General features: G+C 38.7%; 1 pseudogene across 1 annotated transcript; it reads right to left on the bottom strand.

The window, feature by feature from the left end:
* Nucleotides 1-7,151: 7,151 nt before the first annotated feature.
* LOC149218018 (GCN5-related N-acetyltransferase 8 pseudogene) lies at nt 7,152-10,021 on the bottom strand (annotated as a pseudogene). Its single transcript, XR_016249124.1, has 2 exons — nt 8,555-10,021; nt 7,152-7,868 (listed from the first exon to the last, which is right to left on the bottom strand). The product of XR_016249124.1 is annotated as a GCN5-related N-acetyltransferase 8 pseudogene (transcript).
* Nucleotides 10,022-11,910: the final 1,889 nt, after the last annotated feature.

Genomic DNA, 11,910 nt, shown 5'->3' with positions numbered 1-11,910 from the left:
TACATTTTCAAAAGACACGGAATCAAATATATGTGAACCATCTATTCCTTTCAACCAAAGCTACTAAAATCATGAGTAAGGGACCGAATTTGGGTTTGAATCAGGTATGCGAGAGGAAAATTGTCAGAGCTCTAGAATTTTGAAATCATCTTTTCCCTTCTTATAGCGTGTAATTTCGAGTCTCGGCACACTCCATGTTTATCCAAGTCCCACCTGAAAATCCAAGAAGGGATGTGTTCCAGGAGATAGATATCCTCTCAGATAAAAAAAAAGGAGTTTCGTTTTCAGACCAAAAAGAAAACCTTTGTAATTTGTTTTTCACTCGTGTTTTAACATGGCATCCATTACAGGTCATAGGATATATGATAACATTGTCTTGTGTTTGTATTCCTCACAACATTGACTTCAGAAAGGAAAACTCCATATTTTATAGGCATTCAAGAATCTTCTTAAAAAAAATCACATCTTCCAGCAGCAGGTGTGGACCTCCCAAGTTGGTAAGCACATCAGTGGCAAATAAGCATTGAGATACATTTCAATACTGAGATTCGCCAACTAAAAATAGAAAAAGAAACTCTATATTCCATATCGAAAAGCCTCAACGCATAAGAATAAAAAAATATGTGCCAATTACCTAATGCGTACCCATTCAAACAAACAAGCAACAGTAAATTTAAGTGGTCAGTCGAGGATATGATAGTTGGTTAGGTGAAAGAGAATTTGGAAAGGATCAAGGAGATAGTAAGATCTGCATTTTTAGCACAAATTCTGCCACAAAAGCTCGACAAGGATAATGGACACTAGCACTTGGTTCTTAAACTGATGACCTGTCTCAGATCCTTCATGCAACATGGCTCAGATCCATCTCAGCAAGCGGGAGAGGGATCCCAGCATGGACGATAGGCATAAATCATATCCCTTCTGCATTCGATAGTAGCAATTTTTGCATACTTCCAGATCATGACCCATTATATTTGGAAAAAGATGGAGTCAATACACCGACTGACAATAGGAAGCTTGTGATCCATCCTACACAGAAGGAGAGCCTGCAGCTCAAGAGTAACTTTGTCCCATGGAAATATGTTGACAATTGGGAGCAATTATCTCCAAGTTGGTTCTTCGTAATTCAAGTCCCTGATTTGTCTCTGCCACTGGCTGATTCCTGATTTGTCTCTACCACTGGCTGTACAGATAGATGAGAATCACTCCTGAAAAATTGGTTGTACAGACTCCTGTGATTGTATCAGTTTTCCTTATTCTAGGCCTAAACTATAGGATCTGAAGTGTATACAGCGGCTATTTATGCTGAACAAGTATGAGTAAAAATCATTGAAGCCTTTCATAAAAACTTCCTTGTTTTTGACTTGGTATCAGAGCAGAGTTCTTCACCTCTGTGCCTGAATTCTCATATACCCCTCGCATCATGACTAAGGATCAACCCGAATCATCTTTTGTACCAGTCATTCATGTTCAATCAGAAAACCCCAGTTTCACCACCAATATCATCCTTACCGAAGTTAATTATGATGTCTGGTCCCAAATCATGGAAATGCATATCACAGGGCGTGAGAAGCTTGAATACCTCACAGGTAAAACACCTATTCCACAAGTTATTGATGTTGCCTATGCAAAGTGGTATGCTGAAAATCAAAAGGTCAAAGGATGGTTTCTGACTTCTATGTCACCGGAGATTATGAAGCACTATCTTAGACTGTCTACTACATGTGAAATCTGGACTGCTCTTGCTAAAGCTTTCTATGATGGATCAGATGAATCGCAACTCTTTGCACTGAATCAACGGGCATTCTCCACCAAACAGGTTGGTCGTTCTCTTTCCACCTATTATGGTGATCTAGTAGAAATCTTTCAAGAACTAGATCATCATGATAGGATTGTCATGAAGGATCCCGAAGATGTTGTCGCCTATAAAAAATCAGTTGAGAGACTGCGGGTGCATATCTTCTTGAATGGACTAGATGCAAACTTTGAACAAATTCGAGGTGAGATTCTTAGAAAGGATCCTGCACTCGATCTTGAAGCAACTTATGCATATGTTCGCCATGATGCCGTTCGCCGAGCTGCACTTCAAGGTGAACCTGAACACTCTGAATCCGCTGCTATGGTGGCTCATCAAGGCAAGCCTTACCAATCGCAAAAAACAGATCGCACTTCTGGTCCGTCGAATCACACAACTGACCAAAATCGATCATCTGGATCACAAAATCGTAGCTATGAAATAGGAGCTGCAAAATCAGAACGTGTATGTACTCACTATGGAGAAACCTGGCATACAAAGTCACGTTGCTATGAATTAATTGGATATCTAGAATGGTGGGATCCTACCAAGGCACCTCGCAAGCGAAATTCAAAGTCAAATCATCATGCTTCTGTTGTTGTGGCTGAGCCCTCCACCAACACCAGTACTACTGAGGAAGCCTCTTCATTCATTGCTACAGTTGGGAATGTTGGTAAGTCTCTTCATACCTCTATCCCTATTAGTCATAGTGAATGGATAATTGATTCTGGTGCCACAGATCACATGACCTTTGATGGTAAACATATTCAATCCATGAAATCCTCAGACTACCATATAGTGTCCACAGCCAATGGTACTCCCTCTCCCGTGGTTGGAGAAGTTTCAGTTACTCTTACCCAAAATTTGAATTTGGAGTCTGTTCTAGTTGTTCCTTCTCTTAATCATAACTTATTGTTTGTTGCTCAAATAACCCTCACTTTGAACTGTATTGTGATATTTTGGCCTAACCTTTGTGTTTTTAAGGACATTCGAACTTGAAAGACAATTGGTTATGGTACTAGGAGAGGAAAGCTCTACTATCTTGATCTACTGTCGGCAAGCTCCAATCAATTGGCTCAAGTTTTCTCAGCTAATAAGTCTGACACACATCAGCATTCAGAAGTCTGGTTATGGCACAGGCGTTTTGGCCATGTATCTTTTGGATATTTACAGAAGTTGTTTCCAAAGCTCTTTTCTCAATTAAATGTTTCGGATTTTAAGTGTGACATTTGTGAATTGGCTAAAAGTCACTGTGTACCATTTCCCATTAGTATGCATAAAAGTCCTGCACCTTTTATGGTTATTCACACTTATGTCTGGGGACCTGCAAAAACTTCTTCTTTGAGTGGAGCACGTTGGTTTGTTTCTTTTATTGATGATCATACTCGCATGACTTGGGTTTGTTTAATGAAATCAAAGAATGAAGTTAGTTCCCTGTTTCAGCAATTTCACAAAATAATAGCCACCCAATATAAATCAAATATTCAAGTTCTTCGTACTGATAATGGTGGAGAGTTTGCTAATCAAGACTTGAAACAATACCTGAATTTACATGGCATTGTTCATCAGACGACTTTCCCTTACTCCCCTCAACAAAACAGGATAGCAGAATGGAAAAATCATCACCTTCTTGAAGTTGTTTGTGCTTCCTTGTTTGGGGCTCATATGCCTGTTAGTTATTGGGGAGAAGCCATTACGGCCGTAGCTTATCTCATTAACCATGTACCCTCTAGTTCACTACAATTTCAGACCCCCTTTGATGTTCTCCATAATACTGTGAGTGCCCCTACCATACCAAATCTGTCCCCTAAAGTTTTTGGGTGTGTAGCCTTTGTGCACCTTCACAAACCCTTGAGAAATAAGCTGGAACCCCGTGCCCTTCGCTGCGTCTTTGTTGGCTATGCCTTGCATCAAAAAGGTTATCGGTGTTATCACCCCCCTTCTCGTAAAATTTATGTTACTCGTGATGTGGTCTTTCATGAAGATGATATGTATTATTCTGCCTCTGCGTCTCCACTTTAGGGGGAGAATAGAGATGAAATGGAGACTTTGCATCGTTCTTTGGACCTTGATCTTATAAGTGGAGATAATTTGGACACTAGGGGTAAATGTGACCATTTGGAAACAAGTGATGGTGACGCTGTAACTCACAGAGGTGATTGTCTAGATGGGCAACAAGTTATGGAGAATGAGGTTCCGGATCAAATGGAAGTGGAAGTGTCGTCTGTGTCTTCCTCCTCTCACGATGTACCACCAAACCAATTGTCTTCTCCAGCCGATTCCATGCCCGAGTCTCAGGTAAACTCTGAATCTGAACCTCAATTAAAAAAGTTACCAGATCGAGTCACAAGAGGGAAACCCAAAGTTAACTATGAACCTGTTCTCAACTCCAAATCTAAGTATCCCATAAGCAATTATGTATCCTACCATAGACTGTCAAATGAGAGTAAGGCATTTGTGAATCAATTATCTGTTGTAGCTATTCCTAACAGTGTGCAGGAAGCTTTGAAAGATCCTAGATGGAGGGAGGCGATGAATGAAGAAATGAAGTCTCTTCAACAGAATTCAACGTGGGAAGTTGTTGACTTGCTTGAAGGGAAGATACCCGTTGGATGTAGATGGGTATTCTCCATTAAATACAAAGCTGATGTAACCATAGAACGGTTCAAAGCAAGACTTGTCGCCAAGGGATATAATCAAACATATGGAATTGATTATATGGAAACATTCGCACTAGTGGCCAAAATTAATACAGTCCGTATTTTACTCTCTTGCGGTGAATTTTGACTGGCCTTTACATCAATTCGATGTAAACAATGCATTTCTGCATGGAGATCTCCAAGAAGAAGTATATATGGAGTTGCCCCCTGGCTGTAAGCTGCAGACTAAAGGCAATAAACAGGTCTGTAGATTGAAAAAATCTTTATATGGCTTGAAGCAGTCTCCTAGAGCATGGTTTGGAAGGTTCACTAGCTTTATGAGGTCTATTGGTTACAAGCAAAGTAACTCAGATCACACTCTCTTCTTGAAACATAATGGAGAATGAATCACAGCCCTCATTGTGTACGTTGATGATATGATAGTAACTAGAGATGATCCTGAAGAAAGGAAAGCACTGCAAGAGCAGCTTGCCCGTGAGTTTGAAATGAAGGATCTTGGGAAATTGAAGTATTTCCTTGGAATTGAAGTGTCAAGATCAAAGAAAGGTATTTTTCTATCACAACAGAAATATGTCTTAGACTTATTGAAGGAAACTGGCATGACAGGATGTAGTCCAGCGAGTACCCCTATTTAAGAAAATCTGAAGCTAGGTGTGCACCCAAACCAAGTTCCTGCTAACAAGGAGCGCTATCAGAGATTGGTTGGCAGATTAATGTATCTTGCACATACTTGGCCGGATTTAGCCTATGCACTAAGTGTTGTCAGTCAATTCATGCACTCCCCAAGTGAATAACATATGAATGTTGTTATCCGGATCTTACGCTATTTGAAGTCATCTCCGGGAAATGGAACTTTATTCATAAAAGGTGATAGCTTGGATGTTAAAGGTTATACAGATGTTGATTGGGCTAGGTCAATTGAGGATAGATGTTCTACATCAGGCTACTTCACTTTTGTAGGAGGAAATCTGGTTACTTGGCAAAGTAAAAAACAAGAGGTAGTTGCTAGATCTAGTGCTGAGGCCGAATACAGAGGAATGGCTAAGGCAATATGTGAATTGTTGTGGATCAGAAATCTGTTGCAGGATTTACATATGAAGCAAGTCGGTCCTATGAAGTTATACTGTGATAACAAGGCAGCATGTGATATTGCTCATAATCCAGTTCAACATGATCGAACTAAGCATGTTGAGGTTGATAGGCATTTTATCAAGGAGAAACTAGAAGCAAAGTTGATTGAAGTTCCTCATGTTCGATCTCAAGACCAGCTTGCTGATGTGCTGACCAAAGCAGTGTCAAACCAAGCATTTAATGGTTGTCTCAACAAACTTGGCATGAGTGACATCTACTTACCAACTTGAGGGGGAGTGTTGACAATTGGGAGCAATTATCTCCAAGTTGGTTCTCCGTAATTCAAGTTCCTGATTTGTCTCTGCCACTGGCTGATTCCTGATTTGTCTCTGCCACTGGCTGTACAGATAGACGAGAATCACTCCTGAAAAATTGGCTGTACAAACTCCTGTGATTGTATCAGTTTTCCTTATTCTAGGCCTAAACTATAGGATCTGAAGTGTATACAACGGCTATTTATGCAGAAGTATGAGTAAAAATCATTGAAGCCTTTCATAAAAACTTCCTTGTTTTTGACTTGGTATCAGAGCAGAGTTCTTCACCTCTGTGCCTGAATTCTCATATACCCCTCGCATCATGACTAAGGATCAACCCGAATCATCTTTTGTACCAGTCATTCATGTTCAATCAGAAAACCCCAGTTTCACCACCAATATCATCCTTACCGAAGTTAATTATGATGTCTGGTCCCAAATCATGGAAATGCATATCGCAGGGCGTGAGAAGCTTCCAAATCATGACCCATTAAATTTGGAAAAAGATGGAGTCAATACACTGACTGACAATAGGAAGCTTGTGATCCATCCTACACACAAGGAGAGCCTGCAGCTCAAGAGTAACTTTGTCCCATGGAAATATATTCTCTTTTTGAGCTTTCGTTTTAAGCTAGCAGCAAAAGTAATAACATAGGATAATGCAATAGTAATTTGGTTTATTAGTTTATAGTTTAACAGAGAACAAGTGGTTGTTCTTAATGAATTTAGACTTCTGTGATCCATATCAATTTTGAGAAGAATCTTCGGCGAAAATCACATAGAGATATTTTTGTCGACGCGTTTCGAACCAACTAGTGTGGTTCATCGTCAGGACAAGTTGAATGATGATGAACCACACTAGTTGGTTCGAAACGCGTCGATAAAAATATCTCTATGTGATTTTCGCCGAATATTCTTCTCAAAAGTGGTTGTTCTTATCAAATCTGAAATGCATTTTAGGTTGTTTACATGAAAAAGATTGAATCAGAAGCATAGATCTTGCTAGAACTGATCCACTTGGTTTTATTTCCAGAAACTTTCAAAATATCCGTATTTTTTGTTAAAATGGAAAGATGGACTTATCCTCAAAACCATTTTTAATGTCCAGAGTCCACGCAGAATTGCATCTTAGGATGAAGTTAAAAATCTCAGTGGATATCTATCTGAAATCCTTGTAATCCTGCTTCTATATTAACAGAATATCTTTCTATTTACCCAAAAAAAAAAACAATAGATGTTTTGTTGCGTTAGAATTGGTATTGATTATATATTTCAAGCAAACTAAGTGATCAATATTACTTTTCCCTTTCTTGTGGTTTCTTGACATTACTTCAGTTTTAGGAACCTCGGATGAGACATCATATCCAACTGTTCTGAATTAAACTTCACAACATGAAAGTAATAACAAGTGGCCTTGTTTTTCACTATCATCCCTTCCAACTAAACTAAGTTGAGGACAAAGCCTTTGATCCATGACATGCTATTCAAGTACTCAGATATCTTGTAATGACAAAAGGTCCATGTCTTATCAACGTTGATTTTTAAAAAAATCTTTGTTTTCACTTAAACTAATAAATTGTCCAGTCCATTAGGTCTCTCAAACAAGTATTTCAAGTTTCAACAAGTGGAACAATCCATGAAATACCTGCTGCTAAGCTTCTAAACGAGTGTGGATATAAAAAAGGTCCCCAAACACTATTTAGCTTTGCTTGGTTTATGATCCATTTGGTAACATTGTATCAACAAGGAAATTAATAAAAAATTATTCCCAATTAAATTCACTACTGACAAAATACTAATAAAGCGATACCCAAACCGAACTGAACAAAAGTAACATATCTCTGTAAAGACTTTAAGTCCCATATCATATCAATGACATCCAAGATCCTTACAGTGAGCAATATACAAAACCAGGGAAGGTTATTGATAAGAGTACTGATCTGATCTAGACCTTTGATAATGGAATATTGTTACTCAACAATTTCTTTCCTTGTTTTGCAATCCCAAAAGGTTTTTCCACTTAGCAACCTGGAAAAATAAAAAGCACCTAAAAATCAGGTCACATCACCTCAAGTTACCATGCTTTTCTATATGCAAAAGTTGATACATCACATCAGCTCTTACCATGCTTCTGCCTGCAAATATCATAATATACAGTGACAATGTCACCTGTCGAATCCTAACAAATGGAAAAAAACAACTGCAATAAAATGTCACACAAACCCTGATATTTTTAGGGCAATGTCCTCTGTGGTCCCTCAAACATGAATATTCGTATGACAGGAACCAATATTGTAATCAACTAGAGGCATCACTTAGTTTCAGAATTGGGATCTCGATTCATATCTTGGATCTTTAGTATTCAAACCAATTTCAGAAAGCAATTTTCAAAGAAGATAACTTTTAAACTGATGTTAACTCTGTTCTTGTCATTTCCTTCTCTTTGGGGTTAATTTATCAAACATTTTATATTATTGGAAGAGTAAAATTGTTTTTCAAACATCCATACTTGAACCCAACCATTTATACTCTTCAACAGAAGAAATAATACTGGCCAAACATGGTAAGGTTAGCCAATCATATTCCTTGTTAAAATAACATTAATGTCTTCTGCTGTAATTATGCATCGAAAGTTAGGGAAGATAAAACCTCCCTAAAACCCCACAAAATATAGGGGAAAATCAGAAAGTAAAAGTTATGGAAAAAGAAATAACTTATTGTGGGTTCAATACGCAGTCCAAGGCCTCACCGATGAGCCTACAGATTCTCCAATCATGCAGCATCTAAGCTCCCATGTCCTCATAAACTTAATCGCATTCACATTCCAATCCAGCACACACCATTCCATTCTTCCAAACCCCATTTTGGCGGCCTACCTGACAACTTCCTTGAGAAGAATGCTCCCCAAACCCCTTCTTCTATAGGGCTTTCTCACAAAAAGGCCCTCGATATAAAATCTTGGCTTTGCCAAAAACGTCGAATGATTTCTATAAAAAAACCCACAATTGCTCTCTCTTTTCCCAGAGCCAAGACAAACAAAACCCTTTATGGGTCATTCACGGTGTGTTTGAGTCTCACATTCTTAACCGTCTGTTCAACCTATTCATCTAGGGTTTTGGGGGTCAGGAAGTTTTTATGAGATATTTCGAGGAAGATTGTGGGGCCTTGAAATGGAGGTGCACTAATGAGGGTTGATGAAAGAGCCTCTTGAGTCACCATGCAATGATCGATGAGATGTTCGAACTCGGTAACTGTTGTCACCGATGCCATAGGAAATGTGAGTTGCCACCTTGCCAGTTTGGCAGGATGAGCTGTTGTCGGCTAGACCACACAGTGAAAAGGACAAGCAGGTCTGAGATTTGAAAAGATATGAAGCGATCCCGGCCATATTTGTGCTAAGGCCACAAGTTCGAATCCTTGCAAAGCAATTATACTGCAGAACGATAGGGACATGTGAAATGTAATTAATGATTCAGTCTGTCCCTACTCTCCTTTTATTCATCGATCAACACCGTCGGCTTGACCGGGCGCTAACTACTTAATCCGTTGGGCGACGCCATTGTCGACAGAGTTGCAGAATAAACGAACAATGAAGAAGAATTATGATGGGTTTTCTTCTGTATTTTCGTCTCTCGGGGCAACGATCCATGCCCTGCTGCCTCTCTCGCTCCATAGTGAAACCTCGTCATCATCGACAATATATCCCACAACTTACACGCATCCTCTTGTGGATTCCTTCCAGTGCTAGCGCAATTCTGAACTTTGTCGGCAACAGGAAAGCATTGCGGAGTGGCTCGCCCAAGCTCTCGAACTTCGTGTTGGCGTCTCCAGTGGAGGAGCTCTTTCTTCACATCCAACATCCAACAGGTTGTTTTGCACGAACACCAGACACGGATCCGCTGCTCTAGCGCAGTATATGAGAGGACTTAGAAAGGAAATGCTCCAGCTGTAAATGGCAACAAGAAAAGGCTACCTGACGATGAAAGACTAAAATAAGAAACAGTTTCCTGCCTGCTGGACAACTATGTCTAAAAATGTTCCCGGAGGGAAACGCTACCTGAAGATGAAAGACTAAAATAAGAAACAGTTTCCTGCCTGCTGGACAACTCTGTCTAAAAATGTTCCCAGAGGAAAAGATAATAAAGATAGATGCAGTCTTTTGCCGAGGCGGAGAAAAAATGTTCCCACAGGAAAAGATAATAAAGATAAATAAAGATAAATGCAGTCTTTTACTGACGTGGAGAAATGGAGAAATTCTCGGGATAGTCAAAAGTCGCTGAAATTTGGGAAAAAAAAAAAAAAATATTGTAAGCTCAGTGTTTGAATCATGTTTTCAGGGTGGAAATAGGTTCAGCGCTATCAAAATAACTTTCAGAGCAAAAAAGCATAATTGTTAGGTTCAGCGCTATCAAAATAATTTTCAGAGCAAAAAAGCATAATTGTTAGACTACGGCAAAGATAGATATGTGTGCTTTCTTAGATAGGTGTGCTTTCTTAGACTTCAGAGTCAAATTGTTGCACCGAGGTGGGTCTCTTGTCCCACAAACAAAGTGTCTTGTACACCAATTTGGAGGTGGGTCTCTTGTCCCACAAACAAAGTGTCTTGTACGTCAATTTGGTGTGTGAGTTGGCCATGAGAGAGTAAGGTCGTTCCATGTGTCATATCCTCATTGGATGGAGGAGGACGAAAATGAAGGGATGGAATTGGTTGGGATGAGCAGTGTTTTCCCAACCAACTCCATAGAAGGAACACCTTCGGTGTAAATAGAAAAAACACCTCTATGGAAGGTGAACACCTTTGGTGTAAATAGAAAAAACAAATTGGAAGAGAAGAAGAAATAAATTATTTTAACATCCACGAGGCTAAAGATAGCCTATGGGACAGATTGCTTCTTCATCTGCTTGATGTATTTGGTCATTTTTCTGTGAAGCTTCAAAATAAATGCTCCCAGCTTCTCGACAAACCCCTCGCTAAATAGATTATCCCAAGAGCTCGCTGCCAGCATATCTGTATAATTTTCCCTGTTGTCTTTGAAGGCCTCACATTCTAAAATGAAATGTTTTTTTTGTTTCCACTTTTCCAGAGTAACAAAAAGTGAATTGTCTTTCCTCCCACATTTCTTTTAGCATTTTCGGACGCCTTGTTTCACAATGGAGTTGATGAGAACTAGTCCTTAACTGAGCAATAAGAATTTTGGCTCTCCAAGAGATATTGGCCTCTATGTATGCTTTTGGTTGATGATTATGAGTGGGATTAAACACTTAATATATTATTTTTTCTTTCTTCCTAGCTCCTTATCCCAAGTACATTTGTGGAACTTTTCCATAACAAAAGCTTTTATCTCTTTGTTGTTTATGGGACACGCGTTCAAGCAAATACCCTATTTACTAAACCATTTGTTATTTTGTTGCATCCAAGTATTTTTTTCTGTTGCACAATCTGTCATTAAAGACAACCTTAGGCTATCTACCCTCTTCCATTTGCTCATTTTTTTTAAATCCCTTATGATTCACACCATAGCAATTGCTTCAATAGGGACAGTTCTTGTTTCACTTAACAATATAGCATAAGGAATTGCACTTTTAATTTTGAATTTGTTTGTAATCAAAAGCTTCTGAAATTTCTCAATTTGTCTCCACTGCATGTCAGATGTATTGTTGGCCCATAGTGTATTGTTGGATAATAATAATAATAATACATTAAGAGAGTAAGGTCGTTCCATATGTCCTATTTTTATTAAATGGAAGAAGACAAAAATGGAAAAATGAGATTGATTGAGATGAGTAGTGTTTTCCCAACCAACTCCATAAGAGAAACACCTTCCATGTAAATAAAAAAACACCTCTCTAGAACACCTTCCGTATAAATAGAAAAAACCCCTTTTGATATAATTATTTACCCAAAAACTTATATCGCTATCCAAAATATAAAATCACTTTTAAGTTATAAATAAAATCACTTAGCATGCCTTGTAATAAAGTCTCTAAAAAAACCCTTTGTGTAAAATCATGTGATATGAACATTCATCAAACCTTAAGTCCTCTTTGGATAAAGTATTTGTTTTAGTAT

The sequence above is a fragment of the Pinus tabuliformis genome, chromosome Q, assembly GCF_031772625.1.
Source record: "Pinus tabuliformis cultivar Carrire ecotype Pingquan chromosome Q, CPIR1, whole genome shotgun sequence".
NCBI classification, from domain to species: domain Eukaryota; kingdom Viridiplantae; phylum Streptophyta; class Pinopsida; order Pinales; family Pinaceae; genus Pinus; species Pinus tabuliformis.
Note: the sequence above shows the minus strand (reverse complement) of the source record. Positions and strands in the feature narration are given on the sequence as shown.